The sequence below is a fragment of the Typopeltis vanoorti genome, chromosome 21 (assembly GCF_054136105.1).
Source record: "Typopeltis vanoorti isolate ZY-2024b chromosome 21, IOZ_Tvanoo_1.0, whole genome shotgun sequence".
Lineage (NCBI taxonomy): Eukaryota > Metazoa > Arthropoda > Arachnida > Uropygi > Thelyphonidae > Typopeltis > Typopeltis vanoorti.
The window spans coordinates 67881154-67905021 of NC_143569.1; the positions used below are offsets into that span (position 1 = coordinate 67881154).

General features: G+C 37.3%; 1 protein-coding gene across 4 annotated transcripts in view; it reads right to left on the minus strand.

The window, feature by feature from the left end:
- The window catches only part of RhoGEF3 (Rho guanine nucleotide exchange factor 3), a 424099-nt gene that overhangs the window by 313121 nt on the left and 87110 nt on the right, over positions 1-23868 (minus strand). Inside the window, exon 1 of one of the 4 annotated variants that reach the window (XM_090411470.1) lies at positions 23717-23744. The exons of the other annotated variants lie outside the window; for them this stretch is intronic. The gene's annotated coding sequence lies outside the window, so the exon portion shown is untranslated. Of the gene's footprint in view, positions 1-23716; positions 23745-23868 lie in introns of those variants that run through there. 4 annotated transcript variants of the gene reach the window in all.

Consider the following 23868-nt stretch of genomic DNA (forward strand, 5'->3'; position numbering starts at 1 on the left):
GCAGAGGCTCTGCCCAATGGTAGGCTCACCCCACCACTGTGCAGAGCCACTCATAACCCAGGGAAATGCATCCCCTGAAGCAGCCACAAGACCACTTCCGCAAACTTTCCACATCAACAGAAATCGCATCAGTGGGAGCCAGACCCAAGGTAATGCAGAAATCATATTTCCACATACAAGTAATCAAAAGGTGTCACACCTTATTACTAAAATACTGTAGATTAAAGATTGATGTTTGAAAATTTCTTTTTTTTTTTTTAAAAAAAAAACTTGGTTATACTATAAATTAAAGATGCCAAGAAATTATATTCTTGGTTTAATCCTTTTTTTTTTTTTATATCCAAATGTAAGCAAAACAAAATTTGTGAGTGAAGTAACTTCACGACTGGACTACTTGTATACGGAAGCTAACAACTTCACACCAATTGTCTTAGTATCCCAAAATGCAATGCACATATCCACATGGACATGTACAATACTATGCATTATGGGAAGGGCCACTACCCAGACCAGTTTCAATCTTTATTGAGGTCTCAACAATGGGAGTGATACCAAATATCACTTTTGCATTACTTTAACCTCTATTACTTCTGGGTCTGGTTTCCACTAATGAGACCTCAATAAAGGTTGAACCTGGTCTGGGTAGTGACCCTTCCCATAATGCACAGCATTATACATGTCTGTGAGGATGTGTGTTGCATTATGGGATATTAAGGCAACTGATGTGAAGTCATTAGCTTCTTTATACCAGTGGCCCAGTTGTGAAGTCAATTCATATGTAAACTTTGTTTACACTTGGATAAAAGATTAAACCAAGAATATAATTTCTTAGCAAAGTGAAAAAAACTTTCAACTGGTGTAGATGGTGAACCTTTCCATAATGCACAGCAATATACAAGTCTGAAAGGACATGCTATGCATTATGGAATACTAAGATAATTGATGTGAAGTCATCAGCCTATATACAGGGTGTTCGGGATAAATTTGACAGTTTCGTAAGGAAAAAGAAAATCTTCTTTGTATCTATTAAATTTAATGAATTGACAAAAAAACATTACAGGCAGAGTTAATTACAATACTATCAACAAGATTTACTCAAAATAACCACCATTAGCATCGATCACAGCTTCAATTCTGCTTCGGAACCTCGAACAAGCTGATGCTACAGTCTCCCTGGGAAGGGCCGCAAAAACTGTTTTAATTTTATCCATTAACTGGGCTTTTGTATTACTGGAAGTGCGATTGGTGTCTTTTTCAACTGCGCCCCATACAAAATAATCCATGGGGTTAAGGTCTGGGGAGTTTGGAGGCCAAACATTTGGACTGGTGAAGTCGTAGAAATTTTCAGACAACCATTTTTGACTTTTCCCAGAGGTGTGGCAAGGGGCCGAATCCTGCTGCCATACATACGGCCTACCATTGGCTACCCTTGTTATCCAGGGCTCGACTACAGTTAGCAACTCCACGAACAAAGCCCGAATTCCAATGCCAGGGTTCTTCAACACCTGTTCCTGCAGATTTGCGAGGAATTCTGCTGTACGAACGCAATCAGATCGTCTGCTAGGGATCTTTCTTCTTGCTACATCCTCGTAGTCACCATTGCAAGTCTCTAGTTCATGCCTGATTGTTTTTACTGTATTCAGGGAGCATTGGGCAGCAGTCGTAATATCCTTATTTTGATGGCGGGCACGAATCATCATGATACAAGTTATTCTCTTCCATGATTCAGGTGGGTTCCAGCTATCCATCCTTTCTGACATCTTGTATATGAATGAAGAAGGGTCCAAACTTTTAAATGAAGAGAAGTGTGTGTTAATACATGTAACTTACGGAAAAATATAATTAATTATAAATATGTCAAATTTATCCCGAACACCCTGTATAAGTAGCCTGGTCATGATGACACTTCACATGCAAACTTTCTTTGCTTCTGCTTAAGTAAAAAATTAACTGAGGAATATAATTTTTCTAGTGTAATTTACTTTGTAACAAAGTGAAAAAAAAAAACCTTTCTACTCCAAATTTTATTGCTTGCAAAATTTGGTCAGACAGAAAAGGTGAAATACAATAAAAACATATGTTATGAAGAGTGCTTTTATAGGACACATGCAGAAATTTTAGTACATGATAGGAAAGGAAAAGAACAAGTAACATCTTCAGAAGTTGGGTTCTGGAGACGTTACTTTTCTTTCCTCAACTAAGGACAAGCTTCCACCTCTAAGTTTTCTAGGCATTTACCAGATTCCTTGCTCTTGTGGGTTATTTTATTTTGGACAAACCAGAAGATCTGCTTTTATTCATCTAGAAGAACATAAGTAGTATATTAAATACCATGAACCTGAACAGTCTGGACTTGTGGAGCATGCTATCGATACTAAACAGAGTTTGTTGGAACAAGACAACTTTCCTTCATAAATTGTTTCCTCATGGACCTTTATAAATGGTCTATATTTATAAATATAAAAACTTTATGAAGTAAAGTTGCATGTGAAACTTTACTTCATTGTCATAACTTAAAGATCCAATGGTCTCTGTCTATCTTCTTTATGGTAAACAGGAAAGATTAGCAGATTTAAAAAGTACTAACTTTGTCCCAACTTAAAAAAAAAAAGATTTTATATATATTATATTTTTATAGATAAAATATTATATATTATATTAAATATTAGATTTTTTATATATAATTTTTTTTTTCTTAACTGAAAAAAAAAATTTTTGTTTTTTTTCTGTTAGGGAATTATTGACCTTATGTAGTTATCTTACATTAGCCACTTAGATGGTTCTTTTTAGAATTGTGTTATTGTTTAATTGCCAATCTGTGATCCTGTACTGACAATACCTATGATACTTGGGTGAAAATTCTATATTAAAATAGTTTAAGTTTGATTATTATTATATATAAGGTGCCTCCATGGAGTCAAAAGACTCATCTCAGGAGACCCAACATTGGCATACTAACCATTATTCACACAATACCTGTCATACTTCTCCTTAAACTCATTCACAGATGAAGCATTCACAACCACCTCTGGCAATGCATTCCACCAATTTACAACCCTCAAACAAAAAATCTAGTTCTAACACCCTTGTTAACCACAATCTTACACAATCTCCAAGGATGACCCCTTGTTCTCTCCCTTCCTGCACTGGTCTTAAAAAAAGTTATCAGTATCAATCCTATAAAACCCTTTTAATAATTTATATGCCTCTATCATATCTCCTCTCCTACATCTATCAACTAGTTTTTGAAGCCCACAGACTTTCAATTTATACTCGTAGGAGACATCCCACAGGCCTGCAACAATTTTCGTAACCCGCCTCTGAATCTCTCCATCATTTCCACATCACGAAGAAATCCAGGTGACCAGATCTGTGCACAATAGTCCAAATAAGGTCTTATTAATGCTTTTTAAAGTGGAACAATCACTTCCTTATCCCTGCTTGTCATTGTGTTCTTTAATAACCATGTAATCTGATGCGAAGTTGTGATAACCTTTGCAATATGCTCTCGAAACTTAGAAACCAAGTCCCTAGCCTCATCACCTTCTTGCAGTTCAGTTCCATTAATATAGTAAACAGCATGTGATCTCATCCTTCCGAAGTGCATCACCTTACACTTGGCCACATTAAACTGGCAGCCATTTATTTTAGCCTAAACCATCAACCTATTTAAGTCATCCCTGATGAGATCCCAAGCTTAACTAATGTGCCCAGATCTGGGTGCCAGGGTTTCTTTTTGATGGAAAGGAGGTGGAGAGGATCCAGAGGTAAGTGACCAAGATGATAGCAGGTCTATGGAATGAACCTTATGAGAATAGGTTGAAGATTTGTGGGTTGCAGAAATTGGTTGATAGGTAGAAAAGGGATGATATGATTGAGACATTCAAATTACTGAAGAGTTTCTATAAGATTAATTCAGAGGATATTTTTTTCAGAACAGAACTGGTGGTGGGAGGACTAGGGGCCATCCATGGAAACTGGGCAAGAGTGTGGTTAGCAAGGGTGTTAGAACTAGGTTTTTTACTTGGAGAGTGGTGAATCAGTGGAATAAGTTGCCAGAATCTGTTGTGGGCATCATGACTGTGAATGAGTTCAAGGCAAAGTATGATAGATACTGTGGATGTTGAAAAGTTGTTCTTGACATGATGTTTAGGACCTCCCTCAATGAGTCTAGGGACTCCCTGGAGTTGCCTGTGATAATAATAATCCTGCAAGATATACACATCATCTGAATTAACTATTCGCTCTTCCCAGCTTTGCATCATCAGCAAACAAGTGGATATCTCCTTTCAAAGTATTCCCAATATCATTGATGTACAAATTAAATAATAGAGGACCAAGCACTGAGCCCTGAAGCACACCACTAGTTACCTGCCTTCTACTGGACTCTACTCCATCATAAACCACTCTTTGATATCTATCCACTAGCCACCCTCTAATCCAAATCGCTAGCCTCAGATCCATACCCATTTGCTCCAATTTATGCAACAGAGTTCCATGCGGAATCTTGTCAAATGCCTTTGCAAAGTTCAGCAAGATCACCAAAAAAGGATTTCCTTTATTCAACTCTATTGTTACTTCATTATAGAAAGTGAGCAAATTGCTAAGGCAAGATCTACCCTTCACAAAACCATGTTGTTGCTCCTTATAAAGTATCATATTGCTGTCCACCCAGTCCTGAATTCTAATTTTTATCAATTTCTCTAGAACCTTAACCACCACTCCAGATATAATGATTGGTCTATAATTTGCTACCTCAGTCCTGGAGCAACCCTTATGTAGTGGAATTTTTTTCATCTCTTTCCACTCAATTGGGACTTTACCAGAACTCAGGCTTAAATTAAACAGCCAATTTAGAGAAGGTGCTAATTCTCTTGCACAATCTCTTAAAATATGGGTTAGCATTATGGTTCTGTAATATACTAAGCACCTCAAATTCTTCTATCACTAGACTCTCAGTAGTCAATGACACATTCGGCACTGCAATATCACAACCAAGATGGTACACTTTTGCAAAATGATCACTAAGCAATTCAACTATTTGATTAGCTTCTGTAATTTCCTTACCATCAACACTTTTTAAAGTCATCCTTCCAAAGTTATTTCTCCTTTTACTTGCCACATAGTGAAAGAACTCCTTAGGATTTTTTTTTAGGCTCATCAGCTAGCTTCCTCTCATAATTTGGTCTTCCTTACCATGCAGGTTACCCTTCTTGTCATGGGAATGCTCATCTACCACAACTTTCTTTTTATCTGCAACTCTCGCTTAATAATATTATTCATCCATCTTACTCCTACATGATTCCTCCTCATGACTTGGGGAATACAGTCAGATACAGCTTTCATTAAATACTCCTTGATAATCTCCCATGCACCATCAACATCTCTCCTCTTTAAATTCTCATGCCATAGCACTTTTGAAAGCAGACTTCTCAGCTTGTCATAATCACCAGCCTTGTAATTCCACATATGACCCTTCTTACCAGAATATTCAGCACATAATACAATCTCCCAAGCCAAGACCACATGATCGCTTTCCCCAAGTGGAGACAGTGTATCTAAATTACTTATTGATATGTTCTCCGATGCTATGAGCAGATCTAACACTCTCAAATCTCTTCTTGTCCCTTCCATTACATGCTGTCTCAGGTAGTTATCTCTTAACAATTGTATAAACTCCAATTCCTTTGTTCCTTGAGACCATTCCTTCTCCCAATCTATGTCCCTCATAGTTAATCGCCCATAATAATTACACGTCCTCCACTCATCTTACTAATTTCCCAATGCATACCATCTACATTCTCACTTATATCCCCTTGGATTATAGCAGCAACCAATTATATATTTCATCCTGTTGATTTCTATCTCACACCAAACAGCATCAAATGAACTACCCTCTACATGCCTGTCACCTTGAGGGACTTCTACCATTTTTGGTTTTAACACTTCGTCTATCATTAGTAAAACTCCTATCCACCATTCTGTCCTCTCTATCCTTCCTGAAGATATATCCCTTACATTCAATCCCTATGACTAAATCATTCTTAGTTAACCAAGTCTCACTAATTCCAATAATTTTTGGTCAAGTAGACTAAGTAATGACAAAAATTCATCACACTTATTCTAAATACTTCGAGCATTAGTATACATAAAACTGCAATACTCCTTCTCCCCCCCCCCATCATCATCACACGATGTGCAAATTAGCCCACTCTGAATACCGTTAAAATTCTGAGTACAATGATTCCCCATATCACAGTTATTACTGACCTTAATACTATTTACAACTAACTCTACTTTCCTGTCATTATTTCTGACAACCATCCTCGTGCCCTCCCCTTCTAATAACTCTCATTTTCCTCTATTTTTATATTTCATTTGATTATGGCAAATCGCTGTATTCCTTTACTGAAACAGATGTCACTCACCTTGTACTTGGTAGCAGTTAACTGCATTATCAGTTAAGTAGTTTAAGAGGTTTGAATAATAGTGAGGCTCCCCCAATGAGGCAAGGCTCCATGGACATGCCTGAATGTTGGTCATAACATATATACTTTTTATATGGCATATTGCACAAGTCAATTTCTATAAAATGAATATTCATTTATGGAAGATTGCATACCCAGTTAGATACTTCTAGAATCAAAGAGCACCATAAGATATCAACATGAAAGTAAATATGAAATTAAAGGATTCAGGAGATGCATTGCAAAGGTTTATAAATAATACAGAAATTGCAAAAGAAAGCTGACAAGTACTTTTACTCAGATGATGGAAAATATTGTGACAAGATCAGTCTCCTCTTTTCAAGCACAGCTTTTTCTCATGTGAGTTTTTCAGTTAAGGCTAATCAATTCTTTTTAATGCACAGTAACAATCTGAATGCATGATATGCAAGTCATGCTTTCAAGATGGTGGGAAATCACATTTTACTGTTAATGCTTGTCTATGAAGATTGCAAGAAATGGGTGTTTCCTTTTATACCTGTATGAGCCACGACTGATGTATATAGCTATATCTTATCAAAAATATCCGAATACCCAAAGGGGTATTCGGATATTTTTGATAAGATAATGTATTTTGCAAAGGCTTTTGATAGACTGCCACGACACAGTGGTAAAAGCTAGATTATAGATTAGTGTATTGGATTGGAGATTAGTTGTTCTATAGTTCTCAGTAAATTGTGTATGAGTGCAATATCCTGGAAGAGGAAAGTCATAGATGGTGTGCCCCAGACTGTTTTGGAGTCATCTCATTAACATAGAAGTTAAAACACTGGAAATGTTATTAGTGAAGGGGTGTGAAGGTGTTTGCAAATAATACAAAAATAGGAAGAGCTGTAAGGAGGAGAGTAGATGCTGAAAAGACTGGCTGACTGGACAAGTAAATGGATTCACGATGAGTTTAACTGTTGCAAACTAATTTTAATAAAACCAAGATGAGATGCAGAGTACAATTGGCAGAGATATATCTTACAGGAGATAGAGATAAGAGATTATTATTATTACTACTACTATTATATGACACCTCCAAGGAGTTCAAAGATTCATTGAGGGAGGGCACTCCACAACTATAGATATGGGGATGATGATAATCTAAAATATATGGGGACACTGCTGAAAGATTATGGCAGTATCACAATGGATTATGGCAATGATGTGGAAGACACTAAAATGCAGAAATAAGGAGGTTATGGTTCCAAATGTATACAGCGTGCATAGATTACTACATAGAGATTGGTACCTGGTTTTCAAAAGGATGAAGATATTGGAAACAGACCAGAGATGAGTAATTAAAATGGTTTCTGGTCTCTGTAATACTGGATATAAATACAAACAAAAATTGTAAAAAGTGGATATGACAGAGACATAAGTTGGTAAGGAGAAAAGATTTTTCATAGGACATGGGAGAAGAGAAACTAGAAACTTAATAAGGATGATATGTTGCGGATAAGTTCTTTTTGCACAAAAAAGGATGGGTGATTGAAATGCATTATTTTCTAGCATGGAGACCACGAATGCATTTAAGATAGTTTGATGAGTGCATATGCATATTACCTCCTACAGCGAGTTGACTCCATAGCAGTCTGATGATAATATCGGCAATACAAGTAACTAGTTTCATTAGCTATAAGACAGTGTTGTATACTAGCTCCATAATTATGATCAATGGAAACCACATTATTAAAGTGTTATCAAGCATATCAAAACAGGAGAATATCAATTTTTAAGAGAATAATATTGTACAGATGATGCCATTCTCTTAAGCCTTTAATACAAAAATTATAATCATGAAAAATGGCAATAAAGATACAAAAATTATGACAATAGCAAAATAGAAAGTATCAAACCACAATCTCAAATATAAGTTGACTCTATAACATTCTGAAGCAATGAATTAATTTAGGTACATGAGGTACACTTTTTAGAGAAAGCAGCAAAAAAAATATGGAAAGAGATAAATACTAACACACTAAAATGTGAAGTTAAATAACTCTATATGAAACAGACCTAATAGGCTTTCATAGTGCAGTTAATAGAATACTGTTTAGTTGAAAGAACTTGCATTTCCATTGAATCTGATGCAAGAAATATTTATAATGGCATTTCAGCTACAAGTGAATCCATCCTACATGGAGTGGCAGGATTCCCCCCCCCCAAAAAAAAACCACATCATTTGCAAAACACAGAAACCAGCCATCAAATACAATTCAACTTAACAGACTCAAGATCTGCTGGAATAGGATTTATCTGCATTGCACAATTATATTTATAAAAAAAAAGTTATATTTTGACATAACAGGCCAAAGGACCTAATAAAGGAAGACTTATCAGACGTCCATGGTGACAAAACATATTACAGGAGTTCCTTGCTATCAACCAACAACCATATTTTAATTGCTTACTGCGTGCACTTACTACAAATGATGCAACGCATTCTGCTCACCCCACTTAAAACAAATACAACTTATTTCTTATACAACTTCCATGAATGGCCACTTGTTTTTCCATATATCTGTCTAATCTGTGAAAAATTTCTTCTGTCTTAATCTGGTATAACCCCCCCCCGCCTCTCCACACACACTAGGCTCTACAAATGTCACTTTTAATCTGTCCTTGTGTCCAACATTCAGAGAGAAGATAAAGCCTCCGTAGCTCAGTCTGTATAGACGAAGCCCTTTGGTTGGAAAGACCTGGGTTTGATTCCCGTCAGTGACGTGAGGAGCCTTTATCTGGTCTCTTTCAACAAAAGGTGAGTAAGCCAGTCTCATACAGAGGTAGAGGGTTTTTTGACCTGGAAACTCAGATTTTTTGTCCCCTAGAACAGGCACACTGACCCTGTGAACACACACACACACAGATTACAGTCAGGAATACTTAAGACCCAGCAATGGCCTGATTCGTCAGCTATGCTAGTCCTGAACCCAGATAAAATGAGTGGAAATTGAGATGGTGCTGTACTTCCCTGTAAAAGGGGCCTCATGGCCGTTGTATCATCATACGAAATAATAATAAGAGAGAAGATACCTTAATCACTCATCTCTAGATCCTTTCCAAAGTCTCTATTTCCTCAAAAATCAGATGACTAAATTTCTGCACACCAGTCCAAGTGTGGATTTACTAAGATCTTTACAGGAACTATGGCCTCTTTATTTCAATATATATCAAATGTGTATTTATGTATATGTAAACATGTATATCAAACATATATTTCACAGGATGAAGATATATCTTCATCCTGTGAAATATATAAAGACATATCTTAGTGACATTTCAACAAATTTGTCCTCTAACCTTTCAGGCCTTTATCTGTTATAACCCTCAAGGTCCCTTATCTCAACTGCTCATCCTCACCTATTAAATATACAGTAAAAAATAAAAACTAAGATTATTAAAAACTGAGACAAAAGGCAGATAAAAGACAAGCTCTTAATGAAATGATATGCACAATAGAACAAGAAATGAAAAATAAGAGCAATCTTAGACAAGACTGCTCTTTTAATTCTGAAAATTAAGCAAAATTAAAGGAGAACATGCACCTGGGCTAGATATGTAGAAACAGACAAGCAAACATGTTAAAGAAAAAGGAAAAAAGCACATGAAGATAATATTTCCATGAATTCCTAAATATGAAAATTACTTCTGCAATTCAAAATTATATACCAACTACTACTGAAGATTCTGAGAGCAACCATCAAGACAAAAAAGGTTAATGAATAATACATTCATTCAGGAATAACAAATCCCCAGGAATAGATAAAATCCCTGCAGAGTTAACTGAAAGAAGGGAAAACTAGAAGGCAAAATATATTAATTTATTTTAATCATATGGAAAAAAAGAGCCAATGCCAAAAGAATGGAGAGAGAGAGAGTCTGATCTGCCCAATACATAACAAAATTTATAGAAATTATAGCAGTATTTCTCTGTCAAGTACAACAAACAAAATATTTACATCTACTATAAAGAACAGATTAAACCCATTTCTGGAGAAGATAACTGGGTGTCTATCAAGGAGATTTTCAGGAAAAGCAATCCATAGTTGATGAGATACAAATAGTTAAACAGTTATTTGAGAAATTTGGGAATTTGATCTAAATATTCATCAGTTTTGTTGATTTCCAACAAGCATGTGAATTAATGATATTATCGGCATTAACAGAGGAAAAATTATGGGATTACAATATACTTTGAATACCAGATAAACTAGTAAGACTTGCAAGGTTAACAATGGAATTCGGAAACAGGTTAAAATACAAAATGATTTAACAGATCTCTTCGCAATAACTCGAGGATTAAAATGCGGTGATAGTTTAGCTACAAAACATTTTAATTTGGCTTTGAAATACATTATCCAATCATTGTCAGTAGATACTAAAGACAAAAATCAACAAATCAGGTAAGATTATAGCATATGCAGATGATATTAATATAAATGTCAAGAACTAAATAGAAAGCAGAATATTTGAAAAAAAAAATTACAAGAGACAGATGGGTCTAAAAAATTAATAAAAAATAAATTATGATTAATACCAGGCAGATAGAGCCTCCATAGTTTAATCAGTATAGACGAAGCCCTATGGTGGGAAAGACCTGGGTTCAATTCCCGTCAGTGATGTGAGGAACCTTTATCCGGTCTCTTTTGACTAAAGGTGAGTTAGTCAGTCTCATAGATGACAGAGTGTTTTTTCTCCTGTAAACTAGTTTTTCGTCCCTCAGAACAGGCAAGCAGGCCAGTAGAACACATGCAAATTACAGACAAGAATACTTACAGGCATAGGGGTAACTGCCTTATCCTCATATGATGGTTAGGAAATCCAAGGATACTTGGAAGGCTATGGGCACTTGAGTGCCTGTTAAAGCCACTGATGAATGAATGAATACCAAGCAGAATCAGTTAACTGATATAAGTGTGAAAATTGGGAACTTTCAAAATAAAAAAACTGGAACAAATTGGATCAGAGACTTGTGACCAATAAGTATAATTAGAAAAAGCTGGATTTTATTTGGTTGTGGATAACTACAAAAGCTAATGAAACCTACCAGTTTCGATACTGAAACTGGTGGCATCTGGTTAAAAAATGCATAAAAATAAATGCAATTAAGGGAAACAAACTATGCAGGAACCATTACTATATAAATTGAAACCATTATTATTATTAGAACAGGTAATTCCAAGGAATCCTTAGACTCATCGAGGGAGGCCCTAACATCATGTCTCGAACAACTATTTAACATCCACACAGTATCTATCATACTTCGCTTTGAACTCATTTACAGGTCATGGCACCCACAACAGACTCTGGCAGCTTATTCCACTCATTCACCACTCTCCAAGTAAAAAACCTAGCTCTAACACCCTTGCTAACCACATTCTTACCCGGCTTCCATGGATGGACTCTAGTCCTCCTACTACCAGTCCTATTCTCAAAAATATCATCTGAATTAATCTTATAGAAACCCTTCCTAATTTGACTGTCTCAATCATATCGTAAACCGAAAACCCCTTTTCCGTCTATCAGGCAATTTCTGCAACCCACAAATCTTCAACCTGTTCTCATAAGGTTCATTCCATAGACCTGCTATCATTTGGTCACTCATCTCTGGATCCTCTCCACCTCCTCCGCATCAAGAAGAAACCCTGATGTCCAAATCTGGGCACAGTAGTCTAGATAGGGTCTTATCAAGGCTCGATACAGAGGAACAATAACCTGTTTGTCTCTGCTTGTCAAAGTATTTAAAGTAATCAAGTGATTTGATGAGCTGATTTATCCACTTTTGCGATGTGCCCCCTAAACTTCAACTCCCTATCCACCAACACTCCCAAATTCCTGGCCTCGTCAATCTCCTGGGCTACAGTTCCACCAATGTGGTATACTGCTGCTAATCTATTCACCCCAAATTGCATAACCTTACATTTTGCCACATTAAATTGACATCCATTCTCCTTAGCCCAGCCCTCCAAACTATCCAAATCATTCTGCAAAATTTTGACATCCTGTGCATTCACTATTGCTCTACCCAACTTTGCATCATCAGCAAACAAATGAACAGTTCCTCTCAGATCCTTTCCTATATCGTTAATGAACGAATTAAACAGTAGTGGTCCAAGAACAGAATCCTGCAGCACACCACTAGTCACAGGCTGTCTTTTGGGCTCTACTCCTGAATAAACCACTCTCTGATATCTCTCCATCAACCACCCTCTTATCCATCTCACCAACCCCATATCCATCCCCGTATGCTGCAGTTTACTAATTAGAATTCCATGTGGTATCCTGTCAAAGGCCTTAACAAGGTCCAGTAGGATCACTGTAAACACATTACCCTTATCCAGTTAAGCCATCACACTGTGTTATAAAACATGAGCAAGTTATTGAGGCATGATCTACCCTTCACAAAACTATGCTGTCCCCCATACAGTATCCCAATTTCATATATCCATTCCTGTATTCTCCTCGACTATTTTCTCCAGGACCTTGACAATGATTTCTGATATGCTAATCGGTTGGTAATTTACAACATCAGCCTTGGAACCTCCTTTATGCAGTGGAACTATTTTCCCCCTCTTTCCACCGCCTCAGGACTAACCCAGACCCGAGACTCAAATTAAACAAAATGGTCAAGGGCACTAACAATTCCTTAGCCGCTTCACGTACGGCACGAGCTGGTATACCATCCAATCCCACAGATGTATTGACATTGAGGTTTTGTAATAGACTATTCACCTCCACTTCATTCACCACAATTCCCATATAAGCTGTTGGTTCATTCATTCCTGCAATGTCACCACCTGGATGATATACTCTTGCAAAGTGCTCGCTCAGTAATTCCACTATATCAACTGATTCGGTTACCTCCCTACCATTGGCATTCTTTAAAATCATTCTGCCGTATATATTTTTTCTTTTACTTGCAACATATCAAAAAAACTGTTTGGGATTCTCTTTTGCCTGCATGGCTAATTTTCTTTCATAATCTGCTTTTGCTTTTCTTACCACACTCGTTATCCTTCTAGTCTGTGCTTTATACCGTTCATGTGCCTGCAGGTCACCTTTCTCCTTAAATTTGCTCCACAGTTGTTTCTTTTTTTGCAGCTCAAGCTTAATGGTGTTATTCATCCATTAAACCCCTAGTTGATTTACTATTCGGACTTTAGGTATACAGTCAGCCATTGCCTCCTGCAAACACTCCTTAACTGCCTCCCATGCACTATCAACATCCAGCCCTTGCAGTTTTGCATGCCATGGTACAGAACCAAGCAAACTCCTAAGCTTGTCATACTTACCAGCCCGGTAATTCCACACATACCCTGTCTTAATTGAAAATTCCACACATTTAGCCACCTCCCAAATCAAGACCCTACGATCACTCTCACCAATTGGCAGCAATGTGGTCATATTCATTACAGCCAAATTCTCAGATGCAATTACTAGGTCTAGCACTCTCTGACCCCTAGTATTTTCAATTACATGCTGTCGTAGATAGTTATCCCTTAATAACTGCATAAAATCCAATTCCTTCCTCCCATGTGTCCTCTCCTCCTTCCAATCAATGTTACCATAGTTGAAATCTCCCATAATAATTACCCTCCTTCCAACCATGTAGAACATAGCATGAGTTAGCTATTGTTCAGCATTGTGTGCAGACAGTTGGATGGAAAGTTGAAGTATAACATATGGAAACATCTGATAAGATTTTGAAATATCACACAAGATTAACCACCATACAAGGCCTGGATATGAATATATGTCCATAAGTATACATGGATGAAAAGTGTCTGCTGAAGTAATATAACTATTGGATATTATAGAAAAAATTATGTCGATTACAAAGTGTATATTTTTGATATGTGTAGCCAGGGATTAACTACCACCGTGGGATGGTTAATCTTTGATTCCTACTAATGTGCCTTATGAAAACATGACTATCGTAGATTCTTTTGTAAGTAGTAAAGGTGTCTTCAATCTAGGGTATGAAACTCTTATTCCACTCAATGCTGTTGTTATACTACCCTTCCTAGATGTTTTAATCACTAGAAATGCTGAAAAAGGCTTTTCACTTGTTATAAATCACAAAACGTAGTCAAGTCATAACCTACACTCTTTACAATCTTCTTTGCACCATGTGCCACGAAAACCAGGTATTATACATAGCCCAAAAAGGATAATCTCTATCATAAGAAATCAAGAACTATAAACTCTACTCCAACAACGTGCTTACAATAGATATTCACAAAAACTCTTAGACAAATTGACATTCTCTAATCCTGCTCCACAGCAAAATCTAACATTGACTACAGAACTTCATTTTCAATCCTTTGCAATGATATTTTTTTTTATCAAGATCAGTAGTCTCCTTAAAGCTCATGACATCAGGGTGGCTTTCAATCTTATTTTATTAACAGACCTACATTGTATCAAAAGACTCATCGCAAGAGGCAAACATAGTTACAAAGCCCATCACACCATGCCTTAAACTTATTTAATGTATCTGCATTCACTACAATGTTAAGCAATGCATTCCGCTCATCAATCACTCTCCATGCAAAGAATCTGCTCTTTATGCCCCTACTCATTCCCTCATATAGCTTCCAGGTATGCCCCCCCCCCATGTAACCACTTCCCCCATTCTATGAAAAATTTCTTCCACATTAACTCAGTAACAACCCATTACCAACTTACCGTATTTTTCCATATATAAGACAATACTTTTTTCTAAAATTTTTAGACCAAAAATTGGGGGTTGTCTTATACATGGGAGGGGGGGGTAACCAATTGAGAGACCCACGGTTGCCGTGGCAAAACTGTCGGTACCTTATCTCCGCGAACAGGCCTCCACCAATCACTAGCCTTTGCTAACTCAGTCGAATGACGTCATTAATGGCTGATTCTGAATAAACCAATCAGAACTCTGAAAGCATTCATACGTCTGCAACTCGTTGGCAAGGTAAGTTAATGCATTAATATTTTGAGCACTAGCCCATAAAACTGTCCAAAAATAAAAATTGATGAAGAAAATTATATGCATGGAACTTAGAGTGATGCATAATTTCTTAGTATGTATCTTAAAAATATTACCTAATTACTAAATATACTTTAAACATTTAAAAAATATCAGATGTGTTCTGTTTTATGTTTAAAATATTGATTTCTTAATTTTGGGTTCGAAAAAGTAGGGTTGCTTAAGGTCTAAAAGTGGGGTGCTTAAGGGTCAAAGCTGTATAACTGAGAGGAGACCTGAGCATAGCCTTTAAAGGAATGCGGAGAACCGACCAGGGCTTCTGACTTAATGTCCAATCCTCACCTTCTCGTGGTGCACCCTGTTGGGTATCTACTTGGATACTGAAAGAACAAGGATGGGCTGGCAATTTGGGATTTAGCCGACCAAATTCTATTCTTATTGGTTAAACCAAAATGAAAAATGATGGTACGACATGACAAAATTTCATGCCGGCTGGGGTGTCGCCCGGTTAAACAAGGCCCCCGTTGTTTTCGCCAAGGAACCAGGGCGAACAGCGAAAAGTCAGCTACTGGAACAAATCTGAAAACAAACCCCAACTCAACATCACCAGCGTTAAAGATCGGTACTATCAATATAAGAAGCCTGAATGGCAAAGAAATGGAGCTAGCTGAGGAATTAGATAAGTACCAGATCGACATAATAGGGGTGACCGAAACAAAAAAGACAAAAACTGGCGAGATCTTTCTGAGCAATAAATACAAATTGTTATATTCAGGCAATGACAATCAAGGAAAAGAAGGAGTAGCCATAGTTTTCAACACAAAATACGAGGCTAATCTTCTTGAATGGCAGTCAGTCTCAAGTAGAGTAATGTGGACAAATATGAAAATGGGGAACTGGACAATGAGACTTATTTGTGCCTATGGTCCCACAGAAGGTTCTACTAAGGTAGAAGTTGAGGAATTTTTTTGAGGCTTCAGAAAAAGCAACTGACACAATGAAAAAGGAAAAGTTGGTCCTTGTTGGGGATCTAAATAGCAGAGTAGGAAATGATTGTGAGACATACAAAAATATTTTGGGAAAATTTGGAGAAAAGAGCAAAGCTAATAATAATGGCAAATATCTGTAGGATTTCTGCTCAGGACATGGACTGGTTATTACTAACACCATGTTCCAACATAAAAATGTGCACAAATTCACATGGAGAGAAGAGGCTAGGAATAAGAAAAGTCTCACTGACTATGTTATTGTTGATAGTGATGTTTTCCCGCTGGTGCAGGACACCAGAGTGTACAGAGGATTTGAAATTGGAAGTGATCACTGTTTAGTCTTGAGCAGGATAAAATTGAATTTCATATTGAAAAGAATGACATGTAAGAAAGTTTTAAAACGAATAAAAGTTGAGCAGCTCTCAGATGTGAACTGTAGACTAAAATACACAAAGATTATTGAAGAAAAAATGAAAGAGTTTGAGAACAGGAATCAAACCTTGGAGATTCAGTGGCAAACTCTGAAGAAAACATTGATTGATTCTGCCAGAGAGGCATGTGAGGTTGTCTGCAAGGATAAAAAAATCAGAACTCCCTGGTGGATACAGGAAGTTAAAGAGGCAGAGAAGGAAAAGAAGAAAGCATATCAAAAGTTCCTGGCAAATAAGTCAGCTTGTGCTCTTAGAGAATACAGAGACAAATGCAAGAATGCTAAACACTGTGTAAAACTAGCTAAACAAAAGTCATGGGAGGACTTTGGCAAGAACATAGAAAATAAATATCAAGAAGGTGGCAAAATATTCTGGAGGTTGTTGAAGAAGCTTAGGAATGGAGGAAAGAGTGCTGTAAAAGGAGTTAGAAATGATAAAGGTGACATGAAAACGGAAGAAAAAGATATCCTTGAAGTATGGAGTAATTACTTTGAAAAACTGCTAAATGAAACAAGCAGTGATGACAGCACAGTGGTAAAAAACACTGACCAGGCATGCAGTCAGGATTCCATATCCATACTCGAAGTAGAAAAAGCCATCAAAGGCTTGAAATGTGGAAAGGCAGCAGGAGTAGATGATATTCGACCAGAAATGCTGAAATATGGTGGTATAAGAGTCTTACAGTGGCTGCACTGCATAGTTCAGAAAGCCTGGACAGAGGGACGAATTCCCGATGATTGGAGTAGAGCTCTCATAGTACACATATATAAAAAGGGAAATAAAACTGAATGTGAGAATTACAGAGGTATTTCCCTACTGAGTGTTCCTGGCAAGATCTATGCAAGTATACTTGAGAAACGGTTGAGAAGAATTGTGGAAGAAAAGCTTGGTGAAGAACAAGCTGGATTCAGGCCAAATAGAGGCTGCCAGGATCAGATCTTCACTTTACGGCAAATAGTCGAGAAAGCATGGGAATATAACAGAGATCTGTATTTAAGTTTTGTCGATTTGGAAAAAGGCATATGACAGGGTACCAAGAGAGAAGCTATTCAATACACTACAGTTATATGGTGTCAGTGGGGCATTATATCAAGCAATACTTAGTCTTTATTTGAGTTGTAAGTCAACAGTTAGAATTGAAGGAAGTACAGGAAGATGGTTTAATGTTAAATCTGGTGTGAGACAAGGATGTACATTATCCCCTCTGTTATTCATTATCTATATGGATCACATTATGAAGGAAAGTGGTTTTAAACATGATATCAAAATTGGAGGGGTTAATGTCAGCTCTTTGCTTTATGCAGATGATGTTATACTTCTAAATAAATCCGCTACAAGTCTGCAGGATTCTCTGACTAAATTGAGTTCTAATAGATATGGTATGAAAGTCAGCAATAAAAAGACAAAGACAATGAAAATAGGCAGAATCATTGAAAATGTCAACTGTATTGTGAATGGAGAACCTGTGGAACAAGTGAAACATTTCAGCTACTTAGGCACGATTTTTACTGAAGATGGTAAATTAAATATAGAAATAGACAACAGAATCAGCAAAGCTGGTATGGTAGGAAGTCAATTGAATAAATTCATATGGAATAAGAGAGAAATTAGTCAGAACACTAAATTAGCTGTATACAAGACAGTGTTCAAACCAGTTTTAACTTATGGATCTGAGAGCTGGGTCAGAAGTAAAACACTTGATCAAAGACTAGAGACCGCAGATATGAGAGTCCTGAGAAAGATTAGAGGCGTGAACAGATGGCATCAATGGCAGTATCATATTAAAAATGAGGATATTAGGAAAGAACTTGACTCACCAAAAAGTCCTCCTGTCTTGGGCTGTAACCAGATCCAAGTTCTTTATCCTCAAGTCCTCCTCCACCAGTTACCCCATTTCTTCTTTGGCTGCCTGCACTTCTTCCTCCTCCTCCTCCCCTGCACTTCCATCTGCAAGACCTTTCTTCCAATATATTCATCCTCCCTCCTCATCACATGACCAAACCATCTTAACCTTGTCTCCTGTATCTTAGCTCCTAAGTTCGTAACTTTCACAGTTCTAACATAGTCATTTCTCAGACAACCCTTTCTGGTCACACCACACATCCATCTAAGCATTCTCATCTCCGCTACCTCCATCCTGCTGATGTTATTTTTCCTTAGGGTCACAGTTTTCATAGTATACGTCTTAGCTGGTCTCACTACTGTCTTACAGATTTTGCTTTTTAGATTGATTGGCACCCTCCTATCGCATAGCACTTGAGCCATCTCTCTCCAGTTCCTCCATCCCACTTCTTTCTGAGCCTCTCCATCCTCTTCCACTGTTGAACCAAAGTATCTAAAGTCCTAACATTCCTGATGACATTTTCCTTCCAGCTCCGTCTCCTGGCCACCATCCACTTTGCAACACATATGCTCTGGCTTACTTCTGCTCAGTCTCATACCTCTCTCTTTCAGTACTTTCCTCCATCTTTCCAGTTTAGCTGCCACTTCTTCTCTGGATTCTGCACACAGCAAGATGTCATCCGCATACAACATTGTCCAAGGTACGTCTTCTCTTACCTCCTCCGTCACCACCTCCATCACAATATTAAACAGGAACGGACTTAATGCTGACCCTTGATGCAAGCCAACTGTCACTTGAAAACTTTTTGTCTGTCCCAGGCTGGTCCAAATGCTTGTCTTCATTTCTGTACATCTCCTGCACTAAGCTGACATATTTTTCCATACCTTCTTTTCCCTCAGACGTCTTGCCTTGGCACTATCATATGCTTTCTCCAGATCAATAAACACCAGATGTAGCTCCCGTTGTTTCTCCCAATATCATTAATATAAAAATTAAATAACAATGGTCCCAACACACACCCCCTAGTGACTTTCCTCTATTGAGGCCCTCCACAACTTTTTAATACCTCTCTGATAGCCATTCACCTATCCAACTCACTAGTCTATCCAATCCCATCGGCTTCAGTTTAGTGACCCACCTGTGGTGTGGCAATCTATCAAAAACCTTAGCAAAATTAAAGTATACTACTGTATATGCATCTCCCTTGTTCAACATGTTCATTAGCTTTTTACAGTACATAAAGAAGTTGGTAAAATATAACCTCCCTTTGACAAACTCAGCACAAAGAATACAACTGTTATCAACCCACTTTGATATCCAACTGCTCATCAGCCTATCCAATACCTGAACTACAACTGCAGATATACAGATCGGCCTATAATTTGTTGACATAGTCTTATCACCACCTTTGTGAAGTGGAATAATTTTGCCTTCCTTCCACCCCTTTGGGATTTGTGCTGTTGCAAGACTTATTAAACAGGTAAGCCAAGGCTGATGCTAACTGCTTGGATCATTCCCTTAAGACACATGGTGATATGTCATCCAGTCCTATTGCCTTATTGAATCAACTTACTTAAACTGCTCATATACCTCTTGCTCACTCACCCTTAAGTCTTCTCTCATTTCATTCTCCACACTTGAGCTTCTGATTTCACACCCTAATTAACTGCACACTGAATACCTCGACTATGTTCTCTGCAGCAGTTACAAACTTCCACTTTCATCCATTATTATCTTACCATAATCAGTCTTCTTTCAACTTGCCATATATTGATAAAACTCGCATGGGTTTTTCTTTGTGACTTGCTAATTTCTGCTCGTACCACACTTTTGTTGTCCTTACCAACTGAGTCCCTCTCCTGACCTGCTCTTTATACTCTTCAAGCAACTGATTATTATCATTATTTATTTTGTGCTGCCTCTATGTGCCTTCTTCCTGATTTCATGCTTAATCTTCTCATTCATCCTTTTTACACCTAACTTTTGATCCTCTGAATACATTCACACATACTGATGCTGTTATGTATTTCTTTGTCCGTTTTCATGCAGCAATATCTCCAAGCTGTTGAAAGATTTTTTTTTTTTCTTCACTTGGTTAGACTATAATAAATTTAGTTTAATCCTTTATCCAAGTGTAAGCAAACAAAGTTTGCACCTGAAGTATCTTCAGGACTGTGGCAACTCGTGTAAAGGTGGACCAAGCTCTCATCACTTCTTGTCTTAGTATCTCTTCTAATGCAAAGCACAACTCCTTGCGGACATGTATAATGCTATGCATTAAGGAAAGGGCCTGCACAGCATTATACATGTCTGCAAGGAGATGTGCTTTGCATTAGAAGAAATACTAAGACAAGGAGTGATGAGAGCTTGGTCCACCTATACATAAGTTGTCACAGTCCTGAAGATACTTCAGGCGCAAACTTTGTTTGCTTAGACTTGGATAAAGGATTAAACTAAATTTATTATCTCCAAGATGTCTCTTAAACTTGTCAATCACCAGCTTTATATTTCTACATATATCCTTACCTCACAGAAGTCTTCATATGGCTAGCCACAATCCAGGTGATCACTTCATGATCATCCCTCACTAACTGGAGGGAAGTGCAAAAACCCCACTCACAATTATATCCTCTGATGATATCATTAGATCTAAACTCTCAATCCTCACATGTCCTCCTTTACATACTGCCTGAGACTTTTCTCTCTCTCAAGAACTTCATTTTCTTTATTCTCAAATACTATCTCATCTTTCCAATCTATACTGCCATAATTAAAATCACCCTTAATAATCCACCCTTCGTTCACTAACCCAAGCTGCATATACATTTTGACTATACTTAAACTGCTAAATATATACTCCAGGATATATATATATATATATATATTAGTCGCCGTAGCACAATTGGAAGAATAGAGGAACATTTGTGCCCTTAGATTGGAAAAGACCTGGGTTCAATCCTCGTCATGACGAAGGGAATCCTTATATGGGCTTTTTCAGTTGAAGGTGAGTTAGTCGATTTCATACGGTGGTAGCAGGGTTTTTTTCTCCCAGAAACTCAGGTTTTTCACCCTGCATACAGCCAAATCGGCCTTCAGAATACATGCATACAAAAAAATACTGCTGTTGGTGATGATGGGCGATAGATACCGTTAATGGCAGTAGTGTCGTAGATGGAGAATTAAGTGGTTGTGGAGAGGATGAGATGTATTTGGCAAAGTAGAGTAGTGTGCCCTCCCACGATGACTCCCTGGAGGTGTCACATAATATATTATATTCCATGCTCTGGCCTTTCTTACATATGCCAAACATCAATAAGTTTTGAAATAAGACAACCCATTTGAGATGTCAACAACAACAGAGAAGACAACCCAGGCCTGGCTTTTCATCCCCCCCCCTCCCCCAATACACACCACAATTAAGAAGAATAAGAGCTCTGTGCTTTACACTGAAGACAGCTTTACTTGCAATGCAAAATAATCAACTATAGTCATTCTTTCAGAAAACACTTAATAGGAAGAATTATTATCAAGAATTAATCCTATGTGACATTTAGAAATTGCTCATCACATCTTTCCATATGTCAGCCTTCAATTTTTCATCCAATTATCCACAAACAATAGTTAACTCATGCCACTTCCTATGTTTGACATAGTTTCAGTCCCTTTATATTGTAACAGTTCCACACATTTGTTTTAGTAATATATATATATATATATATATATATATATTTTTTTTTTTTTTTTTTTTTTTTTTTCACCAGAAGCCACAAGTTTTAGTGGCAAAACCAGTGGGTTTCATTATCTTTGTAGTTATCCATGACCAAATAAAACCTAGTTTTTTTCTAAAATTGGAACAATATAAATATTTAGAAGTAATGATCACTAACCAACCAAATGAGATAGTGGAATTGCAGAATCAAATAAAGAGATGTAATCAGGCTTTTTATTCTTTCTGATGTGTGTGTGTACTCAGTTCAAAAGATATTCTTTGTCAGATTAAACTAGGCCAAGTGGTTAGCGTATCTGCTTTCCAGCAAAAAGGCTGCAGGTTTAAATCCCGCCGTGGCCATGGATGTTTGCGATTGTCTGTGAAAACACTAGTGGTGGTGGTCGGCAGTAGATGGGATGATGTAGATCAGGCGTGGCCAACTTCATTCTATATGAGGGCCAATATATGATGAGTGGAAACGTCACGGGCCACATACTTTTAGACAGAACTTAAATAAAAATAAACTCTGCATTTTTTCAAGGCAATAGTTATATGTATTGAATTACTATATTTGTTAAATCATTTTACTACTGGGAGAACAATATAAAATACTTGAAACTAATCACTGTAACCAGAGTAGAGCAAGTGACTTTCAATTACGTGTTGCGCATAGAAATCTACTACTACAACTCGCACAGAGAAGCAGTAGATTTTATAAATTGAGTAATCTTTTTAAAGTAATTTTGATTCCGTCATCAGAAATAATGAATATAACTAGTATATCAATCAGAAAATCTGGGGTTGAAACTAATAGCAAAATTGATAATACATATAATTTAATATAGTTTTTATCCTGCTGCAGGCCGCACAAAATCATGTTACAGGCTGCATGTGGCCCGCATGCCTGCTGTTGGCCACCTATGATGTAGATGAAGGTAGTTTTGGTTGGTGGAGACTGAGAGTTGCAGAGTAGGTGCTCTCCCTCGATGAATCTCTGGACTCCCTGGAGGTGTTACATAATTATTTTTTGCTGTCCTGGTTGGCCAAGTGGTTAGCGTATCCATTCTCCAGCTAAAAGGCTGCAGGTTTGAATCCCACCATGAGCATGGATGTTTGCGATTGTCTGTGAAAATACTAGTGGTGGGCAGTAGATGGCATTGGTGAATTGAGAGGTGGAGTCAGAGTTGGAGAGTAGGTGCCCTCCTTCAATGAGTCTTTGGACTCCCTGGAGATGTCAGGTAATAAAAGCAAAAATATATAAATCAATAATTCATGTAGTTACCTATGAACATGAAATCTGGATATTTACGGCATTGGGTGAGAAACTTGATTTCATCTTTTGAAAGGAAAAGTCCTATAAAAATATTTGGCCCAGTGAATAATGGCCTCTGGAGGTTCAGATGCAATCATGAATTATATCAACTTTATAAAGAA